Source organism: Salvelinus fontinalis, chromosome 31 (assembly GCF_029448725.1).
Source record: "Salvelinus fontinalis isolate EN_2023a chromosome 31, ASM2944872v1, whole genome shotgun sequence".
In the NCBI taxonomy this organism is placed as follows: domain Eukaryota; kingdom Metazoa; phylum Chordata; class Actinopteri; order Salmoniformes; family Salmonidae; genus Salvelinus; species Salvelinus fontinalis.
This window is the reverse complement of record NC_074695.1, coordinates 34638674-34644673: the sequence shown is the minus strand read 5'-3', so window position 1 is coordinate 34644673 and position 6000 is coordinate 34638674. Positions and strand designations below refer to the sequence as shown.

At 41.1% G+C, this 6000-nt stretch overlaps 1 protein-coding gene across 2 annotated transcripts in view; it reads left to right on the top strand.

Annotated features, from left to right (window-relative positions):
* Positions 1-1608: 1608 nt before the first annotated feature.
* cntn3a.1 (contactin 3a, tandem duplicate 1) overlaps positions 1609-6000 on the top strand; it is a 112249-nt gene continuing 107857 nt past the window's right edge. Inside the window, exon 1 of one of the 2 annotated variants that reach the window (XM_055892351.1) lies at positions 1609-2055. The gene's annotated coding sequence lies outside the window, so the exon portion shown is untranslated. The remainder of the gene's footprint in view (positions 2056-6000) is intronic. The other variant, XM_055892350.1, reaches the window with a different exon arrangement.

Below are 6000 nucleotides of genomic sequence, written 5' to 3'. Positions count from 1 at the left end.
TACCCTTCCCCAGATCTGTGCCTCGACACAATCATGTCTCAGAGCTCTACGGACAATTCCTTTGACCTCATGGCTTGGTTTTTGCTTTGATATGCACTGTCAACTGTGGGACCTTATATAGACAGGTGTGTACCTTTCCAAATCATGTCCAATCAATTGAATTTACCACAGGTGGACTCAAATCAAGTTGTAGAAACATCTCAAGGATGATCAATGGAAACAGGATGCTCAATTTCAAGTCTCTTAGCAAAGGGACAAAGATCGTCATTTTTGGAGAAATGTTCTCTGCTCTGATGAAACAGAAATAGAACTGTATAGCCATAATGACCATCGTTATGTTTGGAGGAAAAAGGGGGAGGCTTGCAAGCCAAAGAACATCATCCCAACCATAAAGCACGGGGGTGGCAGCATCATGTTGTGAGGGTCCTTTGTTGGCAGATTTTTTATGGAATATCTACATAGGTCTACAGAGGCTCATTATCAGCAACCATCACTCCTGTGTTCCAATGGCACGTTGTGTTAGCTAATTCAAGTTTATCATTTTAAAAGGCTAATTGATCATCAGAAGATGCTTTTGCAATTACGTTACCACAGCTGAAAACTGTTGTTCTAATTAAAGAAGCAATAAAACTGGCCTTCTTTAGACTAGCAGAGTATCTGGAGCATCAGCATTTGTGGGTTTGATTACAGGCTCAAAATGGCTAGAAACAAAGGACTTTCTTCTGAAACTCGTCAGTCTATTCTTGTTCTGAGAAATTAAGGCTATTCCATGTGAGAAATTGCCAAGAAACTGAAGATCTCATACAACGCTGTGTACTACTCCCTTGACAGAACAGCGCAAACTGGCTCTAACCAGAATGGAAAGAGGAGTGGGAGGCCCCGGTGCACAACTGAGCAAGAGGACAAGTTAAATAGAGTGTGTAGTTTGAGAAACAGATGCCTTACAAGTCCTCAATTGGCAGCTTCATTAAATAGTACCCGCAAAACAACAGTCTCAACGTCAACAGTGAAGAGGCGACTCCGGGATGCTGGCCTTCTAGGCTGAGCTGCAAAGAAAAAGCCATATCTCAGACTGGCCAATAAAAAGAAAAGATTAAGATGGGCAAAAGAACACAGACACTGGACAGAGGAACTCTGCCTAGAAGGCCAGCATCCCAGAGTCGCCTCTTCACTGTTGACGTTGAGACTGGTGTTTTGTGCGATGCCATTTTGTTTCAATGTTAGATTTATTTAATTAGAATACGATATCTAGAGTTTAGCTTTTAAATATGAATTACCCCATTTTACCCTATTCTTAAAGAAAATATATATTAATTAAAAGTAAAAAAAAAAAATGCAGGTACTAATCCCAGATTACCTCTAAAATTATGTAATTGTTCACCAACAGATAAAATGTGTCCACAGATATGGAGTGTATCTGTAGTGGTTAAGCAAAATTCTCTGTACAGCTCACACTCTGCCAGTGCCAGCAGCATCAACTTTGTCATTCCCGGCGAGTGGTTCACAATGAACATTTCGTTATAAAACCCGCAGTGGGTGAGCACATAAACGCCTCCATAGGCTACCATGGCCAAAATAGTGGCGTTTGGCTGCTTCTCTGTGGCGACCAGTAGGCTAAGCACTCCACGTCCCCTCTCGTTGGTTGTTAAATAATTAATAAATTGCGTATGAAATCCTGAAAATCCCGTACTGTTTAGCTGGTCGGTTTGGTGTCCCGCTGTGGCACAAAGCGAAGCGTCTGCTGTGCCTCAAATGAATTTGACAGCGGTGGATGTGGTAGCCTACACCAAGTGCCAGTCAACCGCGGTTGAGCGCGCGCCTTGGTTAAGATTTGAAGTGGATTGTATCGTTTTGAGTAAACCTATTGTATTTATTTGGAACAAGAAAACATCTATCCGACTGAAATGTGTTCTCAGTTGACTACTTTCAGAGCGAAGTGAGTAACTCAACAACTACGTGTCTATCACTGACGTTGGAGAGAAGAGGAATGCGTGGTTTAACATGGATATCGGGCAAAGGATAAGCATCGTTAAACATTGCAGGAATTATAGACAGGTAACCCATAACATTTGTGTTGTTGCTGTAGTTATGATTTTTGTTAAATGTTTTTTTAAGCAGAATTGCACAAACACAATTAATACAGTTTTAGTTGATATGACCAATATCAATCATGGGATCAAAGTAGGCATACAGTACGATGTCACTGTATGCTTCTTGGTAGTTGAATTCTATGTGTTATTACTCTGCAAATGCAGGTGTCCACTATCGTATGTTTTTTTTGCACTTCACAGTCTGACTAATTGTCTGCATTTAATTTGGTTAATGTTTGTCTCTCTTAAATCATTTATTTTAATAACAAACGTACTGCTTTGCCTACTGTAAATTCCATTTTACCTAAAAAATGGAATATTTCCAATAAGCCTAATATTTTAGAATACATGTTCTTATAGCCTATGCCCATATGATCTCAAAGACGAAAGTAGCAGCAAGATTGAAATTTTCAATTTATACATTTTCACCCTATCAATTCTACCTCATGTAAACCACCAGTAGAACTAATTTGCCACGACAGACAGTGAGCAACAGGGGATTGGAATTATTCCAATCACATCTGTCACCCTTTCAATGATTGTAGGCTACAGAGCGCTCGCCAGTCAAGGACTCTAGCAAACTCTAGACTAGAGTCTATTCACAAAGGTATCTTTTGGCGTGGGTTGTTAAGAGGTCTCTACTTTCACATTAACATAATTTCACAAATACAAAATATACAATTAACGTTAACCGGTTTTAACACATTTGCAGACGAACGTATTTTTCAGTTACAATACTTGTATGGCATCCTTTCCCCTCTGTTACACAGAGTTGTTCTGAGCACGCTAATTAACCAAGGTGGTCACCTCTGTCTTCAGTCTGTCTTCTGTTAGCACGCCCTGTAACATGGAAATATGGCCGTGTGGGAACCCTAACCTTATAAAGGTGTGTAGTAATTTAACCTTTTTTTATTATTATTATGTCCCGTTGATATGAAATATAAGGTCCTTATGTTTCCAAAACTGTTGCGCAAACACGTTCAGACCGGCTCTTAAGTGTCTAAAACCGTACCGCAAACGAGGATTATTAACGTTTCTAAACGTTCAAACAAGGCATCGGGATTGTAGTTCACATAGAGCCTGCTGTGAGTGGTAAAAATGGCTGGGATAATGCAGAATGCCACCTTGTGTTCTTGAGAGCAAACCTGCACCGACCTTGATTGTGTGGTCATATTGTCCAAGTTAATTTGCATATGATAAACTTAAACTAGTTAGGCTTAGAAATCAAGAAGTCATATGTTTCATTGATTGTGTTTACAATACACTTAAATATCCTGTTATTGGTTGGAATTAACTCTGACAGTCCATTACATAGTCAGTCATTGCATCTAAAGCACTGTCTTTCAATTTGAGACAAGTTACATTTCACTAATGTAGGGGATCCCTGTATACCAAAACAAGTGGCGGGAGACCCCAGTATGTTGTCTTTCAAATTGCAGACTGCTTAAATTGTGCAAAAAGGGAATCGTCCACACTTCTGAAAGTATCTGATCTCAATGCAACACTGTAGGTTCTACAATTGTGTATGTAGACATAGTCATTGACTGTACTAAATCAGTAGGGCTTCATGTATTTGATAGTGTAGCAAGTTCAGTTGGTTTACTTGGTTACCCATGTACTAATAAGGTTTAAACATTGAGCAGTGGTCATAGTATGGTGATCAATTGCAAAGTTATTTTTACTCTGCTTGAGCTTAGCCATTATAACTGGGCTTGTGGGAAAATGGGAATTCCATATGGTTTATATTGTAGCTTCAAGATTGACATGGTGCATGGGGAACCCTTTGACATATTTAGATGATTTGCTTATGTCACATGGGAGGCAGTACGAGTGCACTCTGAGCGCCCCTGGTGGGGTCTGGAAGAACAGAGAAGCTGGTATATGGAATGTTATGCCTGCGGGTTGTGCTTCGATCAAAACACAATTAGTCTCTTTGTCTAGTGCCACTTTTAAGGTGTTTTTTGGCAAGGGAATATCTTGGCACATTTTCAACCCCCAAGTCATACCATTTGTGGGGAAGAAAAACTGATAGGACACGTTGAAATAGTGTCTTAATTGTATGATGCAGGGAAGAACGACTGCCCTATTCCATTGAAGCCACAAAGGTTCAAGGTTGACCGCGGTACTGCAGGCATTGTTAGCAGAAAGAGGATCCACCATTATAGTGAATGGAAAAATGTCAATCTTTGTGGTCAATCTTTGGGTAAATAAAAACATTTTTAGAAGACAATCATGGTACCAATAATTGCTTCTAATACACCAGATGTATGTCCTTGAACCCATTCTTTTTTTTTAAATCTGACACAGAAGACATTTTAAGGATAATTTAGTTGCTAATAGCAGCCTTTATTTTTTAAATTTTATTTCAACTTTATTTAACCAGGTAGGCTAGTTGAGAACAAGTTCTCATTTGCAACTGTGACCTGGCCAAGATAAAGCATAGCAATTCGACACATACAACAACACAGAGTTACACATGGAATAAACAAAACATACAGTCAATAATACAGTAGAAAAATAAGTCTATAAACAATGTGAGCAAATGAGGTGAGATAAAGGAGGTAAAGGCAAAAAAAAGGCCATGGTGGCGAGGTAAATACAGTGATAGATTGCATCCAGTTTGTTGAATAGAGTGTTGAAGGCTATTTTATAGATGACATCACCGAAGTCGAGGATCGGTAGGATGGTCAGTTTTACGAGGGTATGTTTGGCAGCATGAGTGGAGGATGCTTTGTTGCGATATAGGAAGCCGATTCTAGATTTAATTTTCGATTGGAGATGCTTAATGTGAGTCTGGAAGGAGAGTTTACAGTCTAACCAGACATCTAGGTATTTGTAGTTGTCCACATATTCTAAGTCAGAGCCGTCCAGAGTAGTGATGCTGGACTGGCGAGCAGGTGCGGGCAGTGATCGGTTGAATAGCATGCATTTAGTTTTACTTGCGTTTAAGAGCAGTTGGAGGCCACGGAAGGAGAGTTGTATGGCATTGAAGCTCGTCTGGAGGTTAGTTAACACAGTGTCCAAAGAGGTGCCAGAAGTATACAGAATGGTGTCGTCTGCGCAGAGGTGTATCAGAGAATCACCAGCAGCAAGAGCAACATCAATGATGTATACAGAGAAGAGAGTCGGCCCGAGGATTGAACCCTGTGGTACCCCCATAGAGACTGCCTGAGGTCCGGACAACATGCCCTCCGATTTGACACACTGAACTCTATCAGAGAAGTAGTTGGTAAACCAGGCGAGGCAATCATTTGAGAAACCAAGGCTGTCGAGTCTGCCAATAAGAATGTGGTGATTGACAGAGTCGAAAGCCTTGGCCAGGTCGATGAAGACGGCTGCGCAGTAATGTCTCTTATCGATGGCGGTTATGATGTCGTTTAGGACCTTGAGCGTGGCTGAGGTGCACCCATGACCAGCTCTGAAACCAGATTACATAGCGGCGAAGGTACGGTGGGATTCGAAATGGTCGGTAATCTGTTTGTTAACTTGGCTTTCGAAGACCTTAGAAAGACAGGGTAGGATAGATATAGGTCTGTAGCAGTTTGGGTCTAGAGTGTCACCCGCTTTGAAGAGGGTGATGACAGCAGCAACTTTCCAATCTTTGGGAATCTCAGACGATACGAAAGAGAGGATGAACAGGCTAGTAATAGGGGTTGCAACAATTTCGGCAGATAATTTTAGAAAGAGAGGGTCCAGATTGTCTAGTCCGGCTGATTTGTAGGGGTCCAGATTTGGCAGCTCTTTCAGAACATCAGCTATCTGGATTTGGGTGAAGGAGAAATGGTGGGGGCTTTGGCGGGTTGCTGTGGAGGGTGCCGGGCAGTTGACCGGGGTAGGGGTAGCCAGGTGGAAAGCATGGCCAGCCGTAGAGAAATGCTTATTGAAATTCTCAATTATAGTGGATTTATCG